Genomic DNA, 18,271 nt, shown 5'->3' with positions numbered 1-18,271 from the left:
TTTGTTGGGGAAACCATTTATAAATAAGCGTATAGCATTATTATTTCCTATGCTTCATCATGTACTTTTGGCCTTGTGATTTTGCAGTTTCTCCAATTAAAGGTTGTGTTCATTTTCCCATGCACTGATGTTGGACATAACCATATGACTTTTTTAACCAGTGGGATGTGAATGGTGCTGAACATTTCTCAGCCTAAATCTTAAGAGGCATCACATATTTTCATGCTTTTATTATTCAGCCATCACCACAAGAAGAGCATTGTCTAGCAGCTTATGCACCCAAGAATAGAGAGAGAGACAGGTGGAGAACACCTGGACCCACCCCATAGCTTCAAGCCAAGTTCACATGAACAGCCACCTAGATCAGCCAACCCTTGATGAGTACATGGATGTACATGTGAAAAGATAAGACTGTTGTTTTTAACCACTGAGTTTTGGGGTGGTTTTTAAAGCAACATTGTTGTGGTAAAAGAAAATTGACAAAATGAAAATAAGTCTACCTATGACTTGGTGTTCTCCTCAATCTCTTATCATTCCCTTCCACAAGATCAATAGCAACTCTTTGGCAAACAAAGTCATCTCTGACCAGTATCGATCACCTACTCTGTGTCAAGTCCTGAGCACATAGAGATGAATACAACACAGCCTCTCAGCCTGGAAGAACTTATATTTTGGGCAGGACACAGATAAAACATCATTTCATCGTAATATGGCAAGTGATAAGTTTGTAAATGCACTGTACTATGGTGGGAAGTGATAATCCCATTGTCCAGGAGAGACCATTTTCAAGGTTAGAAGACCATGCTTGAGAAGACTGAGAGCCCAGCAAGGAAGCAGCAATGCAGGCATGAAACCATTATCTGGCACTGAATGGGCACACCTATGACCAGTGTAGTGCCATGATATAGGATATCCAGCCCCTTCACTCCTAAACAGTTGCTAAATGGCATTTCAGGCAATTTCTACAATAGAAAGCGACTGTCTCCTGACACTGGGAATCCACTTTCCGTCAGTTTGAAGGCAAAAGAAGACATGGTTTATAGGGCCAACTTGTACAATTTCAAACACAAAAACCTATGGCTTCTGTCTGGCAGAAATCTCTTCCTTTCTGAACATACACTTTAAGGTACACTTTATTTACCACACATTTCAGCTGTTTTCGGTGTACAATTTAATGATTTTTAGTAATGATTTTAATGATTTTACAGTTACGCAACCATCACCTGAATTCAGTATCAGAACATTTCCATCATGCCAATAAAGATTTCTTCTATCCATTTGCAGTCATTCCTTGTTCTCATCCCCAGCCACAGGCAATCATTAATCTACTTTCTGTCTCTATAAATTGCCCATTTTTGATATTTCATATAAATAGAATCATACAATATGTGGTCTTTTGTATCTGGCTTCTTCCACTTAACATGTCTCTGAGGCTCATCCATGTTGTGGCATTTATCAATCCATTTTGTTTTTTAAGGAAATGATTTTTCCTTACCTGCTCCATTTCTGCCCAATAAAAATAACAGTAACAAACAATTACTCACAATTCATAGCTTTAGCTTCTCAAGCAGTCAGGCTTAGGGAGGCTGGTGCCTATAAGAAATGGAGATAATACTTATTATAGTAAGAACAGGGTTTATTTTCCATCTCTCATATCCAGTTTAGTACACTGGCCAGCAAAGAAACCCCTAAGTCCTTGGCTATCACAGAGACCATCACAGATCATCATTATTCCTTAGAAAAAACAATGTCCCCTACATATTTCCCTGATCATGCCATGGGCAAAGTGTTTCTTAGACTACTTTGATCTTGATTCTCTCTCTCTCTGTCTCTCTCTCTTTCTCTCTCTCTCACACACACACATACACACACACTCTCTCTCTCTTTGTTGTGTGTGTATGTCCTATTGAATCTCCAACTTGTTTATCGAGAACTCTTGAACTTTTACAGCAGTACAGAATCAGGACATTGCAGACCAAGACTGGATAAATTATCTAACTGAAAGACAAAGACAAAGACTATAAAATTCTTCCACTCATGTCACAGCATCTAAATAGATACCAACAGAAAGGCACCATTAATTTCAACATGTTGTTGTTGTTGTTTTGGGAAGACCAAGCATTTCAGTTGAGCAATTCAGGAAAGAGAACAATGTTTTTATACAGTTCCTTATTATTTCCATCAGTGAAACTGTATCACCAAATCAGTTCACAATTTAAGGAAATTTCAATGCATTTCCTTTTGTAAAATCACGGAAAAAAACAACTTAAGCATTATGTAGAATAGAACTTTGAGTGCATAATTAGCCATGAGAATTGTCCAACCTAACTGGGAATCATGAACAATGATTAGACCACCTGTGCTCCCAAGCTAGGACCTGTATTCAATACTGCCATCTCTAGCCTCATACCCAACATACATTTTTGGATTTGCATGGCTATTTCGGATTCCATGTTGAGAACCCTATCTATCTTGCAGTTGCACATTAAGACCACCTATGACATCGTTATGGACAGCTGAGAAACAATGCCATACTCAACATCTCCACACAAAGTGACTGTGATGGTGCAAAGTGCCATGGACAAAGTGTTTCTTGGACTACTTTGTAAGCCATACCAAGGCGAAGTGATCTGCCAGTGCTTTGATAGCAAGTTTGAATCCAAAACAATCTGGAGAAAGAGAAGGCAAGGTTTAAATTACACAAAATTAAATTGAACAAAGAGAAAGGGAAGATAGAACCTTGTAACTGTAATAAATCTTGCCAATTCAGAGCTGAGAAATAGTGAATGGGAGAAAAGAATGTGAACATAAAACCTCCAAATCTATCACAATCAACCATGCTCATCTGATAGAAAACAGTGTTGCAAGCAACACAAAGAAGATTCGACCTAAGGGTCGCTTATCTGTCTACTCCCATAGTGTGAGGCTTTTAGGAAAAGCAAGGACCACAAGAATTGGCCTACATTTTTTTACATGTGCATGTGTCATGGGAAGGGTTGAGTTAATCATATTCCCTGGTCCATGGGACATTATCAGTTTACACAAGGCCCTGCCCTACTTTTATTTCCTCATTTACTTATCCTTTTTTAAAAAATGAATTGTGGTTACAAAAATACAAACCATAAAATTTACCATCTTAACCATTTATAAATACAGTTCAGTAGTGTTAAATATAGTCACATACTTGCGTGATCAATCCCCAGAACTCTTTATCTTGCAAAATTGCAATTCCCATCAACCCACCCTGACCCCTCGGCCCCTGGCAGCCACCCTTCTACTTTCTGTATCTATGAATGTGACTCTTCTGGGTACACCACATAGTTAAAATTATATGGTACTTGTCTTTTTGTGAATTGTTTATTTCACTTAGCATAATATCTTCAAGATTTACCCATATGGTAGCGTGTGTTAGAATTTCCTTCTTTTTAAAAATAATTTCAACGTTTATTTCAGATTCAGGGGATACATATACAGGTTTGTTAAATGGATATATTGCATGATGCTGGGGTTTGGAATGGGAATGATCCTGTCACCAACGTAGTGAGCATAATACCTAACAATTAGCTTTTCAAGTCTTGTCCTCTCCCTCCCCGTTCTGTTTCTCCCCAGTGTCTGTTGTTGCCATCTTTATGTCTATGAGTACCCAATATTTAATTCCTACTTATAAGCGAGAACATGCAGCATTTTGTTTTCTGTTTTTTGCATTAATCCACTTAGGATAATGGCCTCCAGTTGCATTCATGTTGCTGCAAGGGACACGATTTTGTTCTTTTTTATGGCTGCACAGTAGCCAATGGTGTATATGTACCACATTTTACCACCATTGATAAGCACCTAGGCTGAGTCCACGTCTGCTACTGTGAATAGTGTTGCAATGAATGAATGAGTACATGTCTTTTTTAGAAAGATTTATTTTCTGTCCAGGCGCGGTGGCTCACGCCTGTAACCCCAGTACTTTGGGAGGCTGAGGTGGGCAGATCACGAGGTCAGGAGATTGAGACCATCCTAGCTAACATGGTGAAACCCTGTCTCTACTAAAAATACAAAAAATTAGCCGGGCATGGTGGCAGGCACCTGTAGTCCCAGCTACTCGGGAGGCTGAGGCAGGAGAATGGCGTGAACCCGGGAGGCAGAGCTTGCAGTGAGCGGAGATTGTGCCACTGCACTCCAGCCTGGGCGACAGAGAGAGACTCAGTCTCAAAAAAAAGAAAAAAAAAAAAAGAAAGAAAGATTTATTTTATTTTGCATATATATCCAGTAATTGGATTATTGGGTTGAGTGGTACTTCCGTTTTAAGTTTGAGGAATCACCAAAGCAATCACCACTAGTTTCTACAGTGGCTGAAATAGTTTGTATTTCCACCAACAGTGTATAAAAGCATTCCTTTTCTTCCTCAGTCTGTTAGCATCTACTGTTTTCTTGACTTTTTAATAAAGCCATTCTGACTGGTGTAACATGGTATCTCCTGATGGTTTTGCTTTGCATTTCTCCAATGATTAGTGATGTTGACCATCCTTCCACATGTTTGTTGGTTGCTTGTATGTCTTATTTTGAGAAGTGTCTGCTCATGCCTTTTGTTCACTTGTTAACGGGGTTAGTTGTTATTTGCTTGTGGCATTGTTTATGTTCCTTATAGATTCTGGTTATTATACCTTTGTCAGATGCATAGTTTGTGGATATTTTCTCCAATTCTGTAGACTGTCTGTTTACTCTGTGAATAGTTTCTTTTGCTGTGCAGAAGTTCTTTAATTAGGTCCCAATTGTCAATTTTTTGTTTTTGTTGCAATTGCTTTTGAGGACTTAGTCATAAATTTTTTCCTAAGGCTGATGTTCAGAATGGTATTTCCTCGGTTTTCTTCTATAATTCTTACAGTTTTAGGTCTTACATGTGAATCTTTAATCCATCTTGAGTTAATTTTTATATATGGTGAAAGGTAGGGGTCCAGTTTTCATTCTTTTGCATATAGTTAGCCAACTATCCCAGCTCTGCTTATTGAAAAGGCAATCCTTTCCTCTTTGCTTATTTTTGTTGACTTTGTCAAAGATGAGATGTCTGTAGGTATGCAGCTTTATTCCTGGGTTCTCTATTCTGTTTTATTAGTCTATGTGCCTGTTTTGTGCCAGTATCATGCTGTTTTGATTACTGTAGCCTTATAGTATAGTTCGAAGTTGGGTAATGTGACACCTCCAGCTTTGTTCTTTTGGCTTAGGATCGCTTTGGCTATTCAGGCTCTTTTTTGGTTCCATATGAAATTTACACTAGTTTTTCTAATTCTTTGAGAAATGACATTAGTGGCTTGATAGGAAGAGTGTTAAATCCATAAATTGCTTTGGGCAATATGGCTATTTTTTTTTTCTTCTTACAAACAGAAGTTGTATTGTGTTTGGTCCATGGTCGTATTTCACATTATCTCATGTAGCAGGGTGCCTAGGTGGGGATCCCTATGCAGTACTTGGCAGGGTATGTGGCCAGGGCAGATGAAGCAGTATAGCTGGTCAGGCCCAGAATGGGAGAAGCAGGGCTGGGGGCTCCTTAAAACCTACTGAGAGGCTGGGCATGGTGGCTCACACCTATTATCCCAGCACTTGGGGAGGCCAAGGCGGGCAGATCACCTGAGGCCAGGAGTTCGAGACCAGCCTGGCCAACATGGTGAAACCCAGTATCTACTAAAAATACAAACATTAGCCAGGTGTGGTGGACCACCTCCAGTCCCAGCTACTTGGGAGGCTGAGGCAGGAGAATCCTTTAAGCCTGGGAGGTGGAGGTACAGTGAGCCAAGATCGCACCACTGCACTCCAACCTGGGCAACAACAACAACAACAACAACAACAAAAGCCTACTGAGGCCACAGTGTGGGGGTTAGCATGGAGAGGGAGTCAGGCTTAGCCCCAACAGCTCAGAATTCCACTTCCTTGTATGGGCCTCACTTTCCCCACAGGGCCCCGGTGCAGGTCTAAGGGTCCTAAGGAAATCCAGTCGCTTGGGAGTCTGAGATATTCAGCATCATGGCCGGGCCCCCTTTCCCAGGGACTGATTTCCCATCACCCTCACCACTGTCCCCACCCCATTCCTTGGGGGAAAAAATGTATTTTTCTTTTGTTAATACTTCCTGAAACTTTTGCGGGTACAGAAACCACAAACTGATCCGCTGACAAAAGGGGCAAGAGGTGAGGCAACTGGGAACCTTCGGGAACAAGTTCCCTGCAATCCCAGGTCTCCTCGCCCAGCACAGCTCGGCCCACAGCGTGGACATCCCAGCAGGGAACCTCACCCTACACATATCGGAATACAGCCTCCACCCTTCACCCCACAGCCGGGTGGCTCAGTCCTGTGAAGGACCAAGGCAAGGGGGAAAAAGCCCTGCTGCCTGATCCCAGGCTGCCACTCATAGACCCTCAGTTGATTGGCAGCACTGAACAGGTTAAGAAAAAAAGAAGATGAAAATACAGAAAAACCCCAAAACCCAGACGGAGAGACGAAGTGGGAGAAGAGCGTGCTGGGAGCCTTAGTAGCCGGCCTCCTCCTAGTAGGTAGGGGGATGTTCAAGGGCCTTCCCCGAGCCCGGACAATCCCCGGCGCCCAAGGGAGCCCCGTCAGCCATTGTGCCATGAGGGCAGTGCTTGGGGTCGTATATCTGCTGGCCCAGGCTGAAGACCTGGCCACTCTGGTTGGCGCTCTGAGGGTAGCCCATCTGCAGGGACATGGAGGAGTTGTCACACTTGTTGGTTCCCAAGTTTGGTGTCATAGATGTGCCACTGGGTCCCGGGAGCCGTCATGCCCACCTGGCTTGGCACAGTTGTTTGTACCCATCTGGAGGCTGGTGGTCGAGTGGTCCCTATGGGGGCAGGATGTGGTTCTTGGGGTCATAGAAATGCCTCCTTCGTGTAGACACGGTCATGTCCAACTGGTTGGCGCATTTGTTGGTGCCCATCTGCCGCCCGATGACTCACTGGCCAGCCTTCATGGTGGCATCGTCAAAGTTCCGCTCCCGTTTCTCTGAGTACTTGATGCCGATGTCCACCCCATTCTGCAGTCCCTTAGTCTTGGCCTTCCCCGCCAGGGTGAGAAGAGAAACCTGCACCTGCAGTCATGTTCCCATTCTCAAACAGGTTGTTGGCCTTGACCAGGTCCATGGGGTTCATGCCATGGCTGACCATGGCCTTGATGAAGTTGGAGAGGTTTTCTAGCTGGTGCCAGTTCTGCATGGAGCGGTTGATCTTAGGGACTGAGCCAGGCTGCAGCTTGTTCATGAGTGTGCATAAGATAATCCCGTCCTCCAGGCCCTTCTGGAAGTTAGGGCCCATGGAGGGGCCGGTGAGTTCCCTCGATCCAGCTGCGGAGCTCTGCCTCCTTCTGGGGGCCATATTTGGACAGGAGTCAGTTCTTGACCTCAGCCAACAGCCCACAGGAGAGTAGGACCCACTGCTGGTTCAAGAATCAGAGCTGAAGTCCAGGTGCCCCCTGGTTTCAGCAGAGAGAACAAGGCAAAAAATTGCTGTCAAGTGTTTTAACAAATTTCACACAAATCTCATATCCATTCATTTTCCAACTTTTATGGCTCTCTGAAATCTTTATATGGTATTGACACACCCTGATTCTCTTTTTCTGAGAGCTGCCAGGAAATCAGTGTGCTTTTGAAGCCCTGCCTCTACTGACCTGACCCGACTTTCCAGCCATTATTAACTGGACAGTTGGACCTGTCAGTCCCTATCCCAGGATCTTGGAATTGGGATGCGTAGTTACTAGTGACTCCTCTGAACTGAGGACTTGGAAACTCTGGAGATGTGGGACAACTTTGTAGCTATACGCATGGGAAAGTGAAGAAAGCAAGTCTGGAGAGATGGGTGAGGCAGATGCAAAGAAAAATGGAAATGAGAGACAGAACAGAAATATTTAAATTTATAAATTAAAATTTTAAAATAGGGACTAAAAGAAGATATTGGAAAGTTAGGTGTTACGTATTTAGATACTTTTATTAATAAATAACAGGACACGTATCAAATTAGCATTAGCAAAAGGCAAGCAGGTAGCATTTATTAGGACTCTATGACTTTCTTTCTTGCTCTTGCTCTCATTTTCTCCCACATAATAGCTGCAATCCTCACAGTGACCCTATGAGGAATTTTTATCATCCCAATTTTGGGTTGAGGGGATGAGAGGTAAATGATCAAGTAATTTGCCTAAAGTTTGAAAGTAGTGGGCATAAAGCTCAGATCCAAATATATTTCATGTCCAACCTTTGTTTGTGTGTGTGTGTATTCATGCTTTTTATTCACTGGCCCACTGCTGTTATTGTCTGTTTTGGAATATGACAGCTCAACAGGTGGTAACTACTTTCTCTTTGCTTTATGTTGTGTCTCACATCTCAGTTTCTGTGTATTCCTATAAAAAGAATGGTAAATCCAGTGGGTATATAATTCCCAAGAGCATAAAATGCCTTATTTGAACACTAAGGAAAATCCTCTAGACACAAATCCAACACATGAAGAGGTTTAAATAAAACACTGGAAAATGTGGAAGGACAGAATGCTCGATGAACCCAGTCAGACAGAGGAGGCTTTTAGAGTCTATGTGTCTACAGCCTCTTCTGAGAAACAAAGTACAAAACAAGAGGAGAATCCCACCCTCCAGGAAGAAAGGCCCAGTGGCTGTGGCTGTTGCAGACAGAATCACTTGATTCCTGATTGTAGGGACTTCTCCCAGATTGGCTATAGGAGTTATTGCAGCAGCATAGGCAAGGGACAGGCTCTGAATCCAGAAAGCTCCGTGACTGATCCCTGCTTTTGCTGAGCATTCGCTATTTGGCCTTGGAAAATTTATCTCCCAGGGCTTCCGTTTCCCATCTGCAAAACAGTCTTTCCCTGGGAGTGCTGTTGCAAGTACTAGAAAGGACGAAAAATCCTTATGGATGGCACATGGGAGGCATTCAATAGATACCATCATTGTTATCACCATTATTGTGCAAGGGGGAGAGAGAATATTAGGGACTTCGCCGTACCCAAGTAATAATACTCTGGGGCTATGCACACATGGGCTTCTGGGTTCTTACAAGTTGGCTGAAGCCTAGAAATGGCCAATAAATCTCTGTCTCCACTCAAAGAGAAAGAAAGGATCTCCCGGTCCCATGAGTCTGGAAATCCTTCAGATAAAAGTTCCCTTCTTACTGATGAAGGGAACTTTGTTGGCTCACATAACCGGACAGACCACAAAAGTGCTGATTTCAGGACCAGCTGTATTTGAAGCTTAACCTCAAACTTCAGGGGTCTCTCTCCTTCCCTTAACTCTGCTTCCCACCTTGGCTCTACAGTGTGGCAAAACTTTAAAGATAAAAAAGGCTGCCAGTAGCTGTAGCTTCACACACTCTGCTTTCAGCAACTCCATGAAAATATTGCTTTTCTAGTTGCTCCTGGAAAAGCCAGAGGGTCACACTGCTTGGACCAACTTAGCTCATACATGCATCATTGAACCAATTCCTGGGACCAAGACAAGGAAATTATATTGATGGGTTTAGACCTGGTTCCCACTCACAGTCCTGGGGCTAGCACTGAATTCAGCCCCACCTAAACCATATGAACTGAGAGTGAGGTAAAGGAAGTTCTCCAAGAAAAACAGAGGCACTGTTAGCCGCAGCAGAAGTAAATGGATGTTGGCAGGCTAAAACAACAAATACGCAGCACAGGCTCTAAATAACATCAGTGGAAACCATAATCACCAATATTTACTCAATGTTTATTGTGCTCTGGGATAAGCACTTTTCATTAATTTCCTCACTTAATCCTCACAAAAATGATCAATGCATATATTATTATAATTATCCCCACTTAAGGGATAATGAAACTGAGACACAGAAAGGCTAAGTATTCATCATTTGACTGAGGTCATGTTGCTAGTGAACAGCAGGGTTGAGGTTTGAACTTTAGCCATGGGACTTAAGAATCCACAAGTAATTTTGTGAGCTGAATAATTCCCCCACCTCCACACCCCACCCCTACCCCTGCTAAGATATCCAGGTCCGAATCCCTGGAACCTGTAAATGTTAACTCGAAGGGACTTTGCAGGTGTGATTAAGTTAATGATCTTGAGGTGGGGATGCTATTCCGAATTAGTCCAATGGGCCCCAAATATAATCACAAGTACATTTGTAAGAGGAAGCCAGAGGGAAATTTGTCAACACAGGAGAAAAGGCAATGTGATGACAGAAGCAAAGACTGGAGTGACACACTTTGAAGATGAAGGAAGAGGCCAAGACTAGAGGCATTTAGATGTCTTGTAAAAACTGAAAAAGGCAAGGAAGGAAACATTCTCATTTAGAGCCTCCATAAGGAAATTTCTCTTCTGTTGTCTCCTCCTCTACTCTCCCCTCCTCCTTTCTCTCCACTTCTCTCCTCGTCCTCTCTTCTCCCCTCCAGATCTCCCAGCACTGCTTGCATATGGCTCCCCAAATGGCAACCCCATCTGTGTTAGGCAGAATTCTAAACTGACGCCCAAAACTCCCAGCTCCTGGTGCATGGGCCTTGCATAATCCCCAGGACTGTGAATACCATGGATTTCTCTGCCATGATTCAGTTATATTGTATGGTACTTTCTCCTTAAGAAAAGGGGTGTAGGCAGATGGCTCACCTAATCTGGTGAACCTTAAAAGAGTCTGGGCTCTCCCTAAGAAAAAGATGAAAAGCATGAGAAGAATTCAACAGAGGAAGATTCTCCATTGCTGGCTTCAGAGAGGAAGGACAAGGGTTACAAGTGGCCTCTAGGAACTAAGAACAGCACCAGTCAACAACCAGCAAGGAAATGAGAATGTCAGCCCTGCAACAACCACCACCACACAAAACTGAATTTGGCTAACAACCCAAGAGAGCTTAAAAAAGAATTCTTCCCCAGAGCCCTGATAAAGGAACACAACTCAGCCAATGCCCTTATTTCAGCTTTCTGAGACCCTGGGCAGAGAATCCAGCCACACAGGGCCAGGTGTTAGCTAATACATGGGTACTGTTTTAATTTGCCAAATTTGTGGTAATGTGTTACACAATGATAGAAGACTAGTATATTACTCCTGGGTCTATGCAATCTCTCAATTCAAACACCCACCAACTATAGTCTTCATGTCCTTAAAGAATAGAGAGAGCTAGTGTGGTGGGGCATGTCTGTAGTCTCAGCTACTTACGAGGCTGAGATGGAAGGATCACTTGAGCCCAGGAGTTCGGGTCCAGACTGGGTGACAGAGCAAGGCTCTGTCTCAATAAATAGATAAATAAATAAATAATAAATAAATAAACAATTTAAAAATGTTTAAGCAAAATAAAATCATCTTGTCCCTAGTTGGGTCAAGGGTCCACTACTAATCTAGACAGCACTGGCTGTCAAGGGTCCAACACTGGTCTAGACAGCACAGATTTTCCACCACCTACACAGTAGTGGTTGCAGATATACAAACTCAGGAAAAGAGAATAGGCAAGGCAGCCAAGCTGGCCGGTGTGTTCTGCTACTGTCCTTCCAACTTGTATGTGACAGCTTTCTATTAGTCTATCTCCTGCCTTGCATTATGCACATTTTCTCTCACCTAACTAGTTCCTGAGTTCATCAAAGGCAAAAAGGTGGTATAGTGCAGTAAGACAAACATTATCTTAGGGGACACAAAGAGCTGGGTGCAAATCGACCTATTTGCTGTGTGAGCTTAGACAAGTCACTTAACCATCTCAGGATTCCGTTCCCTATTTGTGAAACAAGAGTAATATACCTACCTTGCAGGGCTGCTGTGAGAATTAAATGAGATGAAATAGGTAGTGTCCTTTGTGAGTCTTTGATAAATATCAATTCCCTTCTGCCATTTTTAATCCATTTTCTATCTCCACCGTAGCAGCTGGCACAACAGTGTAAGCTTATTCCTGCATCACATCAAACAAATAAAAACAATCCACACGCTGATGGAAAGGAGTAGGGCAACCAATAGCATGGAAGTAGCCCAATTATTACATGAGCAAGGTGTCAGCACAGGAAAGGACTGGTAAGGAGTCCCTTGGATTCGAGTTCACCCTGAAAGTAATAATGAATAACAAAAGGATAGCATCAGGCATTAATTGGAAGCATTCTGTAATGTGTGCCAGGCACTGTGCTGAGGGTTCCCTTGATGTAACTCATTTAATGCCTAACAAGGGCCATTCATTGGTATTGTCATTACTCCACTTTACACAGGAGGGATGAGATCCAGAGAGGTGAAATGATTTACCCAGGCTAGGAAAAGGCAGGGTCAAAATTCACCCCTGAGTCTATATGACTCCAAAGTCCAAAGCTTTTACCTACTCTTCTTTAAATCGCCATGAACATGACATTCCATTTTTGGAAATAAAGTTGTTACAAACACCTGTACCCATGGAGACTGAAACTGAATGATAACATACAGTTCCTTTCATGGACTTCTAAACTCTTTTCAAATATTTAAATTTCCAGGAAATTTTTTTTAATTGCAGGGAGAGAAAAATATCCAAGAAAAGGATAAAGGGCTTATGTCTGCCAAACCAAAAGTAGCTATTCAAAAAACTCCAGAGCACCTCCATTTCCTTGCCTAGAGGAACACTCCACTGGGGAAGTCTTCCAAAGAATTTCTGCTGGATTTTTAGTTGTTTCAAAAATTAAGACAAAACGAGAAGACTGTTTTCTGTCTGCAGAAGCCAATAGTCTCTGATTTTTTTTTTTTTTTTTTTTTTTTTTTTTTTGGTGAGGACTGAAACCTTTCCAGTGGCTAAAAATTCTGTGCACTGCTTGAGGCATCAGAGAAATTCTGTGTCACCCTTGAAAAACAGCATTTCCCCCAGGAACCTGGCATCCTTATCTTTATTCCTCACCCAGACCTGGCATGGGGTCCTCACCTCTCCACCACGTAGTTTCACAGCTCACCCTGGCTGCTACAAATGCCCCAACGTGCACTCTGATAATTTTAATAACCTTCTCCATTCCCCATTTAAGAGTCAGCCATTATTGCTCAAGCCTTTTCAAGCCAGCTGGAAATTCACCTTGCCAAGAATTCTATCCTTGTTGGACACTCACCCCTGGCTTTTCAAACTTAGTAAAAAGAATTGAGACCTAGCGGGAAAAGCCCGCCTGTCGTTGCTTTCTTTCTAGATTGTGTATGAAATCTCCCACAGGGCTGCCCTGGCTCTAGGCTAATTAGGCTGTTTTATTATACAACAGTATCAGGAAAAACTAAGGGCAGTTATTTACAACAGCCTCCAGGCCCTTGTCTCTAAGAGTCTGGAGGATCTGTAGAAATCAGAGAGCAAGACACTGAGGCCTACAGTATGATTTGCTTACATGGATGTCCAGGGTGTGGTTTTGGTGCCTAGGTTCTATTTAAATAAAGTGTTAACTAAAACCAAAACATTGGATATTAGAGTTTGCTAAGTGATCAGCGATCCCCAGTGACCATGTCTGTGAGCGCAGGGTTGGGCCAGAAAAGCTCCGTTATCTAGGAAAGTGCTATTCAAGGTGTGGTCCACCAATTATCAGAGACCAGCCCACCAGGAGGGAGGTGCAGACGTGAAGATAAGCATTTAGAAATCTCTGTAGTTATTTGACAGTACTGGGACATTTTACAAAAGTACCAGTCTGCAACAGATTAGAAATACAAAAATTAAAAATGAGGTTTTTATTGGCTTAATGCTTGTTTTTTAATCAGAGTTTGAGAAGCACTGGTATAAAAGACAAACGGAAAAGAAGAAAGGAAGAGGGGTGGAAGAAAGGAGGGAGAGAGGAAAGATAATGAAGGTAAGAGAAGTAAAAATAATAATCTTTGGATTACATAATTATTTAAAACATGCAAAGCATTTTTGCATGTATTATGACACTGGGTCTGTCATCTAAGATCTTCCTTCTGTGTTTCAAGCACTCCAAGCACCTGTCCATCTTTTTCCCTTGTTCTCTTCTTTCCCTGGGGTATGTTCCTCTACACTGGCTCCCTCTGTAATTATGATCCCAGTTCATATGTCACCCCTCAGGGAGCCCTTTTCTAGCCACCCAACCTAGAGTGTTCTCCCTCATCCATGCCACCCATCTCCGTCATGGGGCCATGTTTATTTATTTTTTCTTCTATGAAGCTTAATCCCAAACTATCGTGTTAATGTATTTGCTTATTGTTTCTAATCAATCTCCCCACTAGAATATGAGTTTCTTCAGAACAGACATGCTGTCTGTTTTGTTCACTCCATAACTCTCATGGCTAGAGAGTGCCTGGCATAGGGACAAGTACATGAATGAATGAATGAATGAATGAATGAATGAATGATGAATGGCTGAATACCATAGGTATCAGTGTTTCCATTTGAAATGTAAAGAAAATAAGAGTTTTAAGATTTTACCCAAAAGAATTTAGAGTCTTTCCCAAGGATGCCTAGCTCCTCAGTAGAACCAGGGCTCCAAGTGAGCCTCCTGGCTCCAAAAGCACTGCTACTTCTACCTTACGACGTTACCAGAGGTAGACGTTTCTGGAGAAAGATCTATAGAGCCTCGTAATACCCAATAAGAAAAGTCACATGGGGTGTACACGTAGCTTTTGCTGTTGTAAGTAAAAATCCCTCTGAAATTAAGGAGAAAACAGCAAAGGCGCAGGAGATTGAGTAGGAGATCTGCTTCCTACTGAGTTGACATCTAACCCTCGCTACCCTCCTCCCTGCCAGCCACCTGCCAAAATCCCTGAAGTGCTCTCTATAATTGTAAGACTGGTAAAAGTTAGAACTCTGGGGCCAGACACACTGGAGTTCAAATTCTGAATTTTTTTTCTTACTTGGGCCATAAGTAAATTCCTACATGTCTCTCCTACTTTGCAGGGTATGTACACAGTTAAATGGGATGACATAGGCAGGTGCCCCCAGGGATATTCAACCAAGATGAATTCCCTTTCCTTCTTCCAGTTGACATCTCTTTAACATCAGCTAATTATGCTGGTGGCAAGTGGATGGAAGAATGAGTACAAAACGAATGAGGATTTACAACCCACACAGCTTTTCAAGGTAGTTAAGGGCTTACCAGTTAGCTTTACTGTGTGAATGTGGTCTTTACATTTACCATCCCAACTAAAAAAAAAATTATCCAGTCTATAACCTTACATGCAGTCTCACTGCTAAGAAAATGACCTGCTAAGAAATTGATCCTTATTCATCTCATAAAGGAGTAAATGGCTGCTTCCAACGCCAAAATACAATTATGTGAGGAAATAGTGTTCTTGAAAACTCAGTCTCCATTTTATTTGTGCTTTTCTTCTCTGGCAGCTTAACAAGTAGAAAGATTATGAGCTTTGAAAACAACTAGGGAAGGGTTCAGATACCAGTCCTGCTACTTGTCTTCATATGTCTAAATCTCAGTTTCTGGATCTATAAAATGGGCATAACCCTTCTTACCTTGATGTATTCTTTGGTGGGCCTGGAGATCGTATAGCACAGGCTATAAAAGGTGCTCAATAAATGAGAGCTTTAATCCTTTCTCCAAATATTTGGTCCTAATCACAGGAGAAAAGGTCTGACCACAGAAGCATAAAGTGAGGGGCACCGTTACAACAGAGCATGCCTAGAACATAGTAGGTATTCAATAAATATTTGGTGAATGAATACAATGGAAGTGTGATTTGTTTGCAACTGTCAAAGAGGAAAAAGGTTCATAACCTGAAAACTGGCATGGTGTCCAGAATTTCAGTTGATGACATTAGCACTTATTCACAAGAATCCACCAAGAACTAGAGCAGTTTTGTCTAAAGTCTTTCGTTGGGCCATATTTCAGCTCCTCCCCAACTTGGTTGAAGACCCCATGATCTAAGGTCAATTGTGAGTGATGACATGGTCTATTAGGAGTTAGGTTGAACGTACCAAAAGTAATATGTCCATGTCCACCAAAGCGACCCTATACTCCCTGAGGGAGGAGCAGACCCACATGGAAGGAAGATTCCAGGCTGCCACCCTCAAAGCCATCTGGCCTTGATTTAGAAACACACAGTTCCTTCCAAGCAAGGCCCCTTACTGCATCCGAATTTTTAACTGGGTTCAACCCTTCCTGTCAAGAAAATGATGCCTGAAATGCCATCCTGAAATTTAATATCAGAAGGAAGAGAGTCAGGCAAAAATTGAAGGTCCTGCGAGGAACCTCCGTGCTGGGGTTTGCAAAGCTATGCAGAAATTAAGATCCAGCACTTAGCAGCAGAGATGTAGTCGTCTGTCAGACATCAAGCCTGGTTTGCGAAGCTGTCAGTCACTGCTGTGAACTACAAAGTCACTGCGTGAACTGGCCAGGACCCAGGAGGATTTCCACAAAATGAAAATCCAGATAAAGCAATGCCACCGAGTCCAGGGAACACTGGAATTCTTAATAATCCTGGTGTTCCAGGCCTCCAAAGCCACATCAGGGCTCCTCTCTCTTTGTCTCTCCCCCGTCCCATGTCCTCTTCCCCCCATCCTCTGGCTCTTCCCCCATCTCCCGCCCCACTCCCCTCTTTTATTTACCAAATTTTGCATGATTCAATACATTCTTTATCAAGCACAGACTGTGCTTTCTCTCCTCCTTTCTGCCCCAGGTTAGTTTTACTACAAAGTTGTGGCCTTCAGCCTCCACTGGGCCTTACGTGCTACTTGGAGTCTTTCTGCATTTCTCTGGCTGGCACTCTCCCATCCTCCACACAGGCAACTTCATACTCAGCAAAGCTTCCAGCTGGGCATCACCCTCTTACTGACAAAAGCTCCTCACCTCCTCCTTCACAGTGAAAATAGAAGCCATAATGCAAGACTTCCCTCACCCATCTACTGCCCGATGCCCCAGTGTGGGATCCCCGCTGTTGTGATCGCAATGGTGAGAATGTTAGTAGATGCTCAGGACCCCATTCCATCCTGTGCTACCTCCTCAGGAAACCATTCCTGTGGGTCAGTCCTTCTTTCTCTCTCCAGATCTTTTCTACCAGTTCTTCTCCATCAGTATTTAATACACTTGAGGTTATCCCATCTTGAAAACAAGCAGACAGACAAAACCCCTCTTCTTCCTGGGCTAGCCCTTCTGGTTCTCTCTTGCCTTCCCTCGAACCTCAGACCCTCACTGTTGAGAGCAGGTGGACACTCACTGTCCCTCTCTTCTCTCTAATGAAATTAGGAATTAAGGATTAAAGTAGACTTGAGTCAGAGTCATTCTTCTCCCATCTGATTTGTGTGATGGGGGGCATAGTATTTAATTTCTCTACATCTAAGTTTTCTCATGTGAAGTGAAATAAATATTAGTTCTACTTATTGGATTGCTGTGAATATAAAATGTAGCAATATTGATAAAGAGCTTAGCACGGTGTCTGGTACAAAATAAGCTATCAAAAATGTAGCTATTGTTATTATTATTTGATTTTTTTAAACTTTGCAATCTGGCTTCTTCCCTTGTCATTCCACCACCATTGCTCTTCCCAAAAATGTCATTATTGCTAAATTCAATCAAATATGATTTTTCAGGCTTGGCATGGTGGCTCATGCCTGTAATCCTAGCACTTTGGGAGGGCAAGGTGGGAGGATCACCTGATGTGAGGAAATAGTGCTCTCAGTGTACTCAGGAGTTCAAGACCAGCCTGAGCAACACAGTGAAACCCCATCTCTACTAGAAATACAAAAAAATTAGCCAGGCTTGGTGGCCCACACCTGTAGTCCTAACTACTTGGGAAGTTGAGGCATGAGAATTGTTTGAACCTGGGAGGCAGAGGTTTGCTGTGAGCTGAGATGGGGCCACTGCACTCCAGCCTAGGTGACAAAGTGAGACTCAGTCTCAAAAAAAAAAAAAAAAAAAAAAAGATTTTTCAGAATTATCTCACTTGACCTTTTTGCCACAATTGGTGACATTTTTCCTTGTAAAACAAGTTCTCCATCCACTTGTTAGTCTCCTTCCTCTAACATCCTGATACCTATCGATGTCTCTCAGAGTTTCATGCCTCAACCTTCCTATTTTTTAATCTTTATATTCTCTCAGTAATCTCATCTATTCCTATAGGTGATTCTATGGTATTTTAGGTATTCTATTCCTATGGCTTCTACAAACTGACAATGCCTAAATCTAAATCTGCACTCCCAAACTTTCTCCCAAGCTCTAGATTAAAACATCTAACTTCCTGTAGGGCATCGCTACTGAGATGACTCTCGGACACTTCCAACTGTCCCAAGCAGACATTATCAACTTCCCTGCATGTCCCTGTGTGGACCATTATCACTCACCCATTTGACCTTCCAGAAACCTAATGACACACACTTCCTTCACTCCCCTCCATGTCCA

The 18,271-nt window shown here is 42.6% G+C and overlaps 1 pseudogene; it reads right to left on the bottom strand.

Moving 5' to 3' along the window:
* Positions 1–6,506: 6,506 nt before the first annotated feature.
* Positions 6,507–16,648, bottom strand: LOC126948900 (calponin-2-like; annotated as a pseudogene).
* Between the last annotated feature and the right edge of the window lie 1,623 nt (positions 16,649–18,271).

This window comes from Macaca thibetana, chromosome 2, assembly GCF_024542745.1.
Source record: "Macaca thibetana thibetana isolate TM-01 chromosome 2, ASM2454274v1, whole genome shotgun sequence".
Taxonomy (NCBI): domain Eukaryota; kingdom Metazoa; phylum Chordata; class Mammalia; order Primates; family Cercopithecidae; genus Macaca; species Macaca thibetana.
The sequence above is the reverse complement of the archived record's forward strand: the minus strand, read 5'-3'. Positions and strand labels throughout refer to the sequence as shown.